This window comes from Rattus norvegicus, chromosome X, assembly GCF_021556685.1.
Source record: "Rattus norvegicus strain SHRSP/BbbUtx chromosome X, alternate assembly SHRSP_T2T, whole genome shotgun sequence".
NCBI classification, from domain to species: domain Eukaryota; kingdom Metazoa; phylum Chordata; class Mammalia; order Rodentia; family Muridae; genus Rattus; species Rattus norvegicus.
The window spans coordinates 40,517,525-40,530,068 of record NC_141554.1 but is presented as its reverse complement, the minus strand read 5'-3'; the positions used below and the strand labels follow the sequence as shown (position 1 = coordinate 40,530,068).

Below are 12,544 nucleotides of genomic sequence, written 5' to 3'. Positions count from 1 at the left end.
GGATATTAAAGGAGCTCACAGCAGTGTTCAGTGAGCTTGTTGTGGTGTTTCTCACCTGCTCCTGGAGTCTGTGTCTTTGAATCTGTGTCACCTCACCCCCAACCCCCAAGGGCAGGTAAGTGAGTATGTTAGGGCATAGGCTACACAGAACAGCAAAAGAACATTAAAAGTGGCAAGTTAAAAAAAAAACCCTAGTAACATATAAAGGCAGATCCACTAGAATAAAACATGACTTTTCAATGAGGACCAGATCCAGAAGGGCCTGGACAGATGTTCTACAAACTCCGGGCACCACAGGTCCAGGCCCAAACTACTACACATAGCAAAACTTTCAATCAAAATAAATGGAGAAAGAAAAAATAATTTCATAATAAAACCAAAATTAAGATCTACAAATCCAGCCTTACTAGTAGTAAGGCTGTAGTCAGTAGTAAGTTGACAGTAGAAGGAAAACTTGAATGTGAAATGATTAATCACAACCAAGAAAACACAAGTAATAAATACTTCCAGACCAGCAAATTAAACAAAGATGGGAAAAAAACACCACAACAAAATGCCAGAAATCAACAAAAGCTTCTTGATTAGGATAAGAGGATGGAAAAAGATATTCTAAGCACATGGAAGCAAGCTGGTATAGCCATTTTAATTTCTGATAAAAATAGACTTCCAACCAAATTTAGTCAGAAGAGATAGAATATACATACTCATTAATAAAAAAAACACCAAGAGGATATTGCAGTTTTTATCATCTATGCACCAAACCCAAGGGCACCCAAATTCATAAAAGAAGCATCACTAAAGCTTAAATCACATATTGACTACCATATGCTGATAGTGGGAGACTTCAGTTACCCAACTCTTGCCAATAGATGGGTTATGCAGACCAAAATTAAACAGAAAACTGCTGGAGCTAACTGACACAGCAAACAAACTATAACTAATAGAAATTTATGGAACATTTCACCAAACACAAAGGAATATATGTTTTCCTCAGCGCCTCGTGGAACTTACTCCAAAATTGACCACATAAATTGATACACACAACAAATCTCAATGCATAAAAGAAAACTGATCTCTGCTCCTCCCTGTTCCACAGACAGCTGCATCTTTTTGGGCAGTGCCAGTCTCGACAAGTAGACAAGATGGTGAAAGTCGATGTGAATGGATATGGCCATATTGGGTGCCTGGTTACCAGGGCTGCCTTCTGCTCTGCACTTGGCAAAGTGGAGATCGTTTACATCAGTGACCCCTTCATTGACCTCAACTACATGGTCTACGTGTTCTAGTGTGACTACCCATGGCAAGTTCAACTGCACAGTCAAAGCTGAGAAGGGGAAGCTTGTTGTTCAGTCATCAATGGGAAGCCCATCACCATCTTCCAGGAGTGAGATCCTGCTAACATCAAATGGGGTGATGCTGGTGCTGAGTATATCATGGAGTCTACTGGTGTCTTCACCACCATGGAGAAGGCTGGGGGCCACTTGAAGGGTGTGTTCAAAAGAGTCATCATTGCCACCACTTCTGCTGATGACCCTGTGTTTGTGGTGGATGTGAACCACAAGAAATATGACAACTCACTCAAGATTGTCAGCAATGCATCCTGCACCACCAATTGCTTAGCCCTGATAGCCGAGGTCATCCATGACAACTTTGGCATCATCGAAGGGCTCATGACCACAGTCCATGCCATCATTGCCACTCAGAAGACTGTGGATGGACCCTCAGAAAGCTATGGCATTGTGGCTGTGGGGCTGCCTAGAACATCATCCCTGAATCCACTGGTACTGCCAAGGCTATGGGCCATGCTGAACAGGAAGCTCACTGGCATGGCCCTCCATGTTTCTACCCACCAGTGTATCTGTTGTACATCTGACAAGCTGCCTGTAGAAACATGCCAAGGGCCCACTAAAGGGCATTCTGGGCTAAACTGAGTACCAGTTTGTCTCTTGTGACTTCAACAGCAACTCCCAATTTTGATGCTGGGGCTGGCATTGCTCTGAATGATAACTTTGTGAAGCTCATTTCCTGGTAGGACAATGAATACAGCTACAGCAACAGGATGGTAGATTTCATGGCCTACGTGGCCTCCAAGGAGTAAGAAACCCTCGATCACCCACTCCAGCAAGGACACTGAGAGCAAGAGAGAGACCCTCAGTTGCTGAGGAGTCCCCATCCCAACTTGGCCCCCAACACTGAGCATCGCCTTAACAATTTCCATTCCAGACCCCCATAATAAAAGGATAGGCCTAGGGAGCCATCCCTACTCTCTTGAATACCACCAATAAAGCTCACTGCAACCCCCCAAAAGAGAAAATTGAGATAATACCCTGCATTCTATCTGAGTGCCATGTATTAAAGCTGAATATTGCCAATATTAGAAATAATAGAAAGTTTATTACATCATGGAAACTGAACAACTATTTACTGAATGAAAAATTGGTTAAAATAGAAATTAAGAAAAAAGGGAAAGACTTTTTAGAATTGAATAGAAATGAAGATACAATGTACCCTACTCATGATACAGGTTGGAGGCAGTTCTAAGAAGCAAGTCCATAACATTAAGTACATATATAAACGAATTGGAGAAATCATACTAGTAGTAATGGCGTAACAAAAAGCTCTAGAATGAAGGGAAGAAATCACACCCCAAAGGAGTAAATAGCAAGAAAGATACAACTTCAATGCTGAAATCAATAAAATTTGAAACAATCAAACAAAAACAAATATCACAATGAATCAATAAAACAAAGAGTTGACTCTTTGAGTAAATCAGTAAGATTGACAAATCCTTAACTAAAGTAACTAAAAGTCAAAGAGAAGATCCAAGTGAATAAAAGCAGAGATGAAAAGTGGGGCATAATGACAGACATCAAGGAAATCCAGAGAATCACAAGGACATACTTAAAAAAAAACAAAAACAAAAAACAAACAAACAAACAAACAAAAACAAACCTCTACTCCACCAAACTGAAGAATCTAAAAGAAATGGATAATTTTCTCAAGATATACCACCTACCAAAGTTAACTCAAGATCAGATAAGCAATTTAAATAGACCCATAACTCCTAGTGAAATAGAAGCAGACATTAAAAGTATCTGCTCCCCTCCTCCAAGCCTAGGCAAGATGATTTTAATGAAGAATTCTACCAGACATATTTTAAAGAGTTAATATAAATATTCCTTAAAATATTCCACAATATATAAACAAAAGGAACATTTCACAGCTCATTTTATGAGGCCATTGCTATCCTTATAGCTAAATCATATAAAATTACAAAGAAAGAAAATTACAAACCAATAAATATCCATTATGAATATAAATGCAATATTTCTCAATAAAATACTTGCAAACTGACCCAAGAACACCTCACAAATATCATCCACCATGGCTAAGTAGGCTTCATCCCAGAGATGCACGGGTAGTTTAACATATGAAAATCTGTCGATGTAATCCACCATATAAGCAAACTGAAAGACCAAAACTACATGATCATCTTCTCAGATGATGGAAAAGCTTTTGACAAAATTTAACACCCCTTTATGATACAATTTCTGCAAAGATTAGGAATATAAGGAACATGTATAGACATAATACATGAAGTCTACAACATGTATATACCCAACCTCAAATTAAATGGAGAAAAAAATCTATTCCACTAAAATTATGAACAAGACAAGGCTGTCCACTTTCTCCACACCTATTCAATATAGTATTTGAAGTCTTAGCTAGAACAACAAGACAACTGAAGGAGATCAAGGGGATACAAATTAGGAGGAAAGAAGTCCAAATATCTTTACTTGCAGATGATATGGTAGTATACATAAGTGACCCTGAAAATTCCCCCTGGGAGAATCCTACAGCTAATAAACACTTCCAGCAAAGTAGCAGGGTACAAAAACATACAAAAATGAGTAGCCTTCCTATATGCAAACAGACTGAAATGACAGAGTGTATAAGAAATCAAGAAGACGGTACCTTCCATAGTCTCAAGATTATAAAGTATCTTGGAGTAACTTTAACCAAGCAAATGAAAGAGTTTTATCATAAAAAACTCTAAGAAATTAAAGAAAATATCTGAAAATGGGAAGTTCTTCTATGCTCAAAGATCAGTAGACTTAATAGAGTAAAAATAATCACACTACAAAAGTAATCTACAGATTCAACACAATCCCCATAAAAATCCCAACACGATTATTTACAGACCTTGAAAGGACAGTTTTCAACATCACATGGAAACACACACACACACACACACACACACACACACACACACACACACACTGGATAAAAAAATCCTGAACAACAAAAGAAATGCTTGAGGTATTACCATCCCCAGCTTCACATAGTACTACAGAGGTTTAGTAATAAAAACAGACATATTTTGAACAATGGAATAGAATTGAGAACCCAGCCATAAATTCTCCCATCTATAGATACCTGACTTTTGATAAGGAAGCTAAAAATACACACTAGAATAAAGATAGTATCTTCAAGTAATGGTGTTGGTCAAAATGGATGTCTGCATGTAATAGAATTCAAATAAATCCATACCCATCAACCTGCACAAAACTCAACTCCAAATAGATCAAAGACCTCAACATAAAACCAGTTATAATGAATCTGATAGAAGAGATAGTAGCGTATAGCTTTGAAAGCATTGGTACAGGAGGAGACTTTCTAAACAGAACAGCATTAGCACAGGAACTAAGATCAACAATTAATAAATGGGACCTCATGAACCTGAAAAGCTTCTGCATAGCAAAAGACACTGTCATTCAGACAAAGCACCAGCCTACAGAATGGGAAAATGTTTTTACCATCTACGCATCTAATAGAGGACTAATATCCAAAATTTATAAAGAACTCAAAAGACTGAATGTCAAGAAAACGACCCAATAAAATGGGTACATATATAACTGTAGAATTCTTAAAGAAGCTCAAATAGCTGGGAAGCACTTAAAAATGTTCAACATCCTTGTCATCGGGATAATGCAAATTGAAACTACCTTGATATTTTATTTTACGTCTGTCAGAATGACTAAGATCAATGACAGTTAATGGCGTTGTTATAGAGCAATGGGAACATTCATCCATTGCTAGTGGAACTGCAAACTTATATAGCCACTATGGTAATCAGTGTGGCAGTTCCTCAGGAAGCTCGGAATACCTCTACCTCAAGATCCAGCTATAACATTCTTGGGTATAGATAGACCCAAAAGATGTTTCATTCTACCACAAAGACACTTGCTGAACCATGTTCATTGCCGCCCTATTCATAATAGCTATAAATTGAAGATAAAAAACCTACATATCCATCAAGAGATGAATAGATTTTTAAAATATGGTACACTTACACAATGAAACACATTTTTAACTCAACTGTTAAAAAATGAAATCATAAAATTTGTAGATAAATGGTTGGGAGTAGAAAAAAAAAATCATCTCAAGTGAGGCAACTCGGACCCAGACAGACAAACACATTATACATGTTCTTTTTAAAATTTGTTTGTTTGTTTGTTTGTTTGTTTACTTATTCATTCATTCATTTAAATTCACTTTACATCTCAGTCACCACCCTTCTCTATCCTGGTCCCCCTCCTCACATACTCCCTCCCCCATTCTTCTTTAAGAGAGTGTAGGCACTCCCTGGATATTCCTTCACCCTGGCACATCAAGTCACTCCAGGCTAGGCATAACTTCTCCCACTGAGGCCAGATAAGGCAGCCCAACTACAAAAACATAACCCACAGACAGGCTACAGCTTTAGGGATAGCCTCCGTTCCTGTTGTTCAGGACCCACATGAAGGTCAAGCAGAGCATCTGCTACATACGTGTTTGGAGTCCTAGGTCTAATGCCTGTGTGTTCTTTGCTTGGTGATTCAGAATCCGAGAGCCCCAAGTGTCCAGGTTAGTTGACTCTGCTGGTTTTCCTGTGGAGTTCCTACCCACTTCAGAACCTACAATCCTTCCTCCTAATCTTCCATAATAGTCCCAAGCTCCATCCACTGTCTGGCTGTGGGTGTCTGCATCTGTCTAAGTCTGTCTGAGTCAGCTGCTGGGTGGAGCATCTTGGAGGACAGCCATGCTTAGATCCTGTTTGCAAGCCTTACAGAGCATCATTAGTAGTGTCAGGGTTTGGTGCTTGTCCATGGGATGAGTCTCAAGTTGGGCCATTTTTTAGTTGGCCATTCCCCGAGTCTCTGTTCCATCCCCCATGCCTGCATTTCTTGTAAACATGCTCTGTGTCTTTCGACACACCAGAAGAGAGCAATGGATCCCATTACAGATGGTTGTGAGCCACCATGTGGTTCTTGGGAGTTGAAGCCAGGACCTCTGGAAGAGCAGTCAGTGTTCTTAACCACTGAGCCATCTCTTTAGCCATATACATGCTCTTATATGCAAATGTTAGCTGTTAGGTTAATAATAATGAAGCTATAATGCTTAGAACCTCAAAGTAAGGGACTAGGTAGGACAGATATACCATCCTAGGAGAGGGAAGTAGAATCATTATAGAAGGATGAGATCATGGAGGGATTGGAATGGGAGGATCAGACAGGGAGGAGAATAAAGAAAGGGATGAAGGAAGAAATACATGGAGGGATAGTTCAAATTAAAGGTTGTCTAGGGGTAGTATGGAAACCTAATACAGTAGAGGCTTCCTAAAACGTATTCATATATGAAAGTGATCTAAATGAGATTTTTAAATAACAGGGGAGACAGATCCCCAAGTGGACATCTCTTGTCAACAAATGAAGTGTCTAGTACCAGGAATGTGTTTCATATAATTGAGGTTTTGGCCAAGGAAGTACCATGGTGAGCCTAAAACTACGTTGCCAAGACTATGGCTTGCTCTCTACAATCTCATAGCGGGGCTGTATTGCTGAAGACAACACCTATGCAACTCACTGAACAGGGATGAGTAGGGCTGGTGCCTACTTAGGGCTTTCATCCCTACAGGCTAGTGTTCTTGGTGCTGGCAAGTGCTACCAAAGGAAAAACATAAATGCAAGCACAGCTACAAAACATTTACTCTACAAGAGCGACCTTCTTCCAAGATCCACTAGTGGGTAGTAAAAAGCTTGTGTAACAAACCAATTTTTATCTTATTTTCTTTAAGGCCCACTCTATGAGATGGAACCCATAACCAATGCTGTTTGGGTAAGCAATAACCTGGGACTGGGTAGCTCAGGGATGTAAGGGAAAACCAAGGGCTACTGTTTAAAATGACTTCTAATGATATTCTGCTATACTCATAGATCAGTGCCTTGTTCTACCATTATTACAGATGCTTCCTCCTGCCATAAACAGAACCAAATACGGAAACCCACAGCCAGACTATGCAGAGAGTGAGAGAGCTTAGAACACTCAGCTCTATATAGGATGTAGTCAACAAATCCTCTCAGAGCTTATGGAGCCCTGCTGAAGAGAAGGCAGAAACAGGGTAAGAGCCAGAGGGGAGAAGGAGGAAAAGGACACACAATAAATAAGGCCTTTAGCACAACAGGACTCACAGATGAAGGCAGCATACACAGGGCTAACACAACTCTACATCAGAGAGGGTCCTAGATCTGAAAGAATGACGCATGCCCTATTCCAAACCCAGAAGCTATCTCCTATTGGTAACCACTTACAAGGGAAAACAAAGTTTTCTTCAAGGCAACCTCACTGGGAAAACAAACTGTTCTCTTTTATTTTCATTTTTTATTGGTTATTTTATTTAGTTACATTTCAAATGTTATCCCCCTTCCCAGTTACCCCTCCACAAACCCCTTATCCCCTCCCTCTCCCCTGCCACTATGAGGGTGCTCCCCCATCAGCTGCTCCTCTTCTGCTTCAGCACCCTAGCATTGCCCTACCCTGGGTCATCGAGTCAGGGTAGGCTGCGTGCCCAGCAGTAGACAGCCAGCAGAAAACAAACTCAAAATCTTTAGAGGTTTATCTCTTAGTATCAGGGCTTTTTCCTTTTTTTCTATATTATATTACCATTATTTAACTGCTTTCCCCCCACTAAGTCTTTTGTGTTTATATTATGGGTTCTAGTTTTGTGTTTTATGGGATTCCTTAGTGTGCAAATGATGGGGTTTCTGTATCTAAACCTGTGTTTTGTGCTTTTTCTTGGTTATTTCCCTGTTTGTTTTGTCCTAATCTGATGATATTTTTTGTCATCTCACATTGTATTTTTTACTGGTTATTTTCTTTATTTACATTTGAAATGTTATCCCCTTTCCTGGTTTCTGATCCAGAAACCCCCTATCCCATCCCCATTCCCTTGCTTCTATGAGGATACTCCCACTCCCACCTACCCACTACCACCTTGATGCCCTACCATTCCCCTACACTGGGGCATTGAGCCTTCACAGGACCAAGGGCTACTCCTCCCATGGATGCTAGACAAGACCATTCTCTGCTACATATGCAGCTGGAGCCATGGGTCCCTCCATGTGTATTCTTAGTTTGGTGGTTTAGTCCCTGGAAGCTCTGAGGGGTTTGGTTGGTTGATATTGTTGTTCTCATGGCGTTGCAAACCCCTTCAGCTCCTTCAATCCTTCCCTTTATTCCTCCATTGGGGGTCCCCACATCAACAACTGTATTTGTAATGCTCTGTTAGAGCCTCTCAGGGGAAAGATATACTGGCTTCTGTCAGCAAGTACTTCTTGGCATCAGCAATAGTGACTGGATTTGGTGGCTGCATATGGGATGGATCCCCAGGAGGGGCAGACTCTGAATGGCCTTTCCTTTAGTCTCTGCTCTACTCTTTGTCCCTGTATTTCCTTTAGAGAGGAGCAATTCTAGGTTAATATTTTTGAGATGGGTGGGTGGCCCCATCCCTTAACCTGGGGCCATGCCTAACCTCTGGGTATGGTCTCTACATGTCCTTTCTCCCTTTGTTGGGTATTCTGCTATTATCTCTTAGATCTCTGTTTTCTACTGAGATACTGAATGGGGGAGGAACTGGGAGTGGTAGAGGAAGAAAATGTAAGCAGGATATATTGTGTGGAAAACCTGTATATTCAATTATAGAAAAAAAGAAATGAGAGAAAGCATTCAAAATTCCAACAACAAAACTCCTATAATTGCAGTACAATGTACATTATAGTACATTAAAATGGAATTTATCCCAAAGGACATGCAAAGCTCACTGTCATTCAGTACTAATTTTCAAGCTGTCTAAAATTTTCACTGTATATCATTAAGAGTCTGCCAAGTATATTATGTCTTTGAGAGATTAATTTTTATAAATAATGTATATCTGTGCTTTATTTAGATGATGGGATATTCTTTCTATATTAGAAAAGCAACAACAATCACCCTCTACCACAAGAATATTTGAAGTCAATCAGAGCAGGAGGGATTGGAGATTTCTTCTGAGACATTCCAAAAAGTATTGATAACAGATATTCAGCAAGAGGATTTCTGGCCAGAACTTTCCTCACTCCTCTTTGACCTCACCTTTGTATTTAAGTTCCAGAGGATATGAGTTTTTAGCATTTATATTTGTTCTAATGAGAGTTCAGTAAGTCTTACTTACTGAATGATGATAACAGGAAAGCAAGAAACCAGTAGGAACTTGAAAACGCAAAGTAGGCTCTTCAAAGAATGTAGGCTCCTGCCAACATCACAATTTCAGACATGGCCTCCAACAGTGCTGGGAAATAAATTCATTATTTGAAGGCACCTAGTTTGTGTGAATTTGTTATATATCTCTCCCTAGGGGATGAGTACTTTAAATCTGGCCTTTACAATTATAAGTGCATAAGATATCCGTATTAACTGACAGAAAAATCAATTTGAACTGTATTTGCAGATGTAATCCCCTAGCGATAATATCTATATTAAAAGTAGTGGTGTAGATTGCAGCTATAATAAAGAATTCCAGTTGACCACGCAGAACACCAGGCTGAATAATTTCTATCATTTTTATGAAAATTATACAATAAAATTATTTTTAGATGAATAACCTCACAATGAAAATAGTACATATGTCAATATTTTAGAAAATTAATATAGCTATGATATTATTTCATTGACTTCTTTGGTAATTTATTGCAAGTTTTATTCATGCCCTAAATAAATATTCATTTCTGAACCTAATTTGGCGTTTTCTATTTTGTAGGCTTTGTAAAGGCCCTTCTTCATTCCTCACACTAAGTTCTATAAGCTGCAGAACCACAAAAACCTGGAACTCCGAAGACTTGACTCCTCGAGAATTTTCGTCAGCATCTGTTTGTGGTGTGTTTTTCAGAAGTCTAAAGGCAAACTAAGCCCTGTGGAAGCTTACATCTAAATGAACCAGATAACTTGCATTTACAACTATGCTACACCAACTGTGCTCATGGGAGGTATCCGGGGACTGCTTCTACTCCTTGAGTCAGTTTGTCGATAGCGATTTTATTTTTTATTTAATCTAGGGCCCAGATGTGTTACTTGTATCGGGGCATCTTTTCTTTAGGGACCTTCCATACTATGATGCTACTAAAGAAGTGTGAGGTCACAGAGGGAGGGGCCAGAAGAAGGAGAGGATGAAGGGAAATACAGGGAGAGTGAGTGAGCAAAAGGGGGCATTCTGAACTACACTAAAAATGATGTTTGACACCTAGAAGAGAGAAAGGCAAGATCAAGTCACAAGCTGAACCCTCTGCCTGGACTTTCTGAAAGTGAAACCCGTTGCTGATATGCAACAAATTTGCCACCTATCTCCTTTCCAGAGAGAAAGATGTCGATGTGATCCCCTAAAGAAAACTCCTAGAGAAGAAAATCCTAGTCTAGTCTTAAAATGCGTTATCTTCAGTCATGATTAGAAGAAAGGTACTTAACTATCCAAAAAGCCAGGTGGCTTAGAACTAATAGCAACACTCTCTTGGCCCTAATTTGAATTTTGAGGCTATGTTTAAAGTAGAAAATAGCAATTGAAAAAATGTGGAACTGACATTATTGTCTCTAGATAAACATCTTGCAGAAATGATAATTTGGGAATGTTCTAAATCTGGTAGAACTGGACATTCTCGGTTATGTGATTTTTGCAGTCTGCACAGGGTCTACATTCTCTTTGATGAGAATTGCAAGGATGACAGGAAAATAAATCAGGCATTCTAAGCGAAGACAGCTTGATTTGGCCCTTTAATCTTGGTTAAGGCTGAGGTGTTTTTCAAGAAGAAAGGCCTTGGGTGAAATGGGTCTTGGAGATTGTTTCAAATTGCATTCTCCACCCCAGAAAGAGGTAGCAACATCAATGGCAACAGCCACATGGAGTGCCCCTGTTGATGTAGTCACCAGGAAGTTCAGGCCAAACTGACATTAATAGTAAAAGGGAAGGAAGAAAAGCCAGTACTGTTGATAGCAGCAATTTCAGTGGCACACTGGAGAGAATCTGGTGTGCATTCAGACAAGAGTGGGGCAGATCACAAGGGCAAATAGAGTCAAATCAATCATTCTAGGAGCTAAGAATAAAAGAGTATTGAAACTAGGACATTGCTGCAGTTTAATGGAGGCTGTGTCCTGGTGGGGACAACCTTGCCCACCCTCAATCCAGATACCTAGTATGCCCTGGTGTAACAGTTAAAAGATTCCCAAGGTTTCCTCATTTGCTACAGAAATTGAGGCTTGACTTTATCAGACTCCACCCCCTACCCAGCCTCTATCTTGCTGTAGTAGGGGCAATATGGTGCTTGGTGAGACTGTCTGACAGCTATTAGGTCCAAGTATCTGTGCTAAAACTTATGCTAATATTTTGAACCTTTTATTTCCTTTATCTAGAACAACACTAAACATCAGCTCAAAGCACTATGAAAAGGGAAAGGGTAAAAGGGTAAGAGAGAGAGACATACACATACAGAGAGAGAGAGAGAGAGAGAGAGAGAGAGAGAGAGAGAGAGAGAGAGACAGACAGACAGACAGACAGACAGACAGAGAGACAGACAGAGACACACAGAGAGAGAGACAGACAAAGAGACAGAGACGGACAGAGAGAGACAGAGAGAGAGAGAGAGAGAGAGAGAGAGAGAGAGAGAGGGAGGGAGAGGGAGAGGGAGAGGGAGAGGGAGAGGGAGAGGGAGAGGGAGAGGGAGAGGAAGAGGGGGAATATTACCTTGTAATTTAGTACGCCATCCCACTTTCTAAACAAAGTCTTAAAATTTCATTTTACACAGCCAGCCCCACAGCATTTAAACTTCAAATGTAATGAATATATACAATATTAAAGGCAGTGCACTCAACATTTTCACATAAATTTTCCTGGAAATTCTGCCTCATGGACATTCATTAAGCTGAGGGAGTATACATAGAAGATGTTCTTGGTAGGGACAGAGAATGTGTGATGCACCTTATGTGTATTCCATTTTGCCTACTGGGATGCTGGCAAATGGTAAACAAACAGCTCTCTTGGTAAAAATTAATAGTCTGGGGATGAGAGAGATGGCTCAGTGGTTAAGAGCACTGGCTGCTTTTTCAGAGGTCCTGAGTTCAACTCCCAGAACCTACATGGCTGCTTACTACCTGCGGTAATTCCAGCTCCAGGGTCTTTTAACTCTCTCTTCTGGCCTTTTCA

The 12,544-nt window shown here is 40.0% G+C and overlaps 1 pseudogene; it reads left to right on the top strand.

Annotated features, from left to right (window-relative positions):
- The first annotated feature begins 1,142 nt into the window (after nt 1-1,142).
- LOC147998205 (glyceraldehyde-3-phosphate dehydrogenase pseudogene) lies at nt 1,143-2,098 on the top strand (annotated as a pseudogene).
- The last annotated feature ends 10,446 nt before the right edge of the window (nt 2,099-12,544 follow it).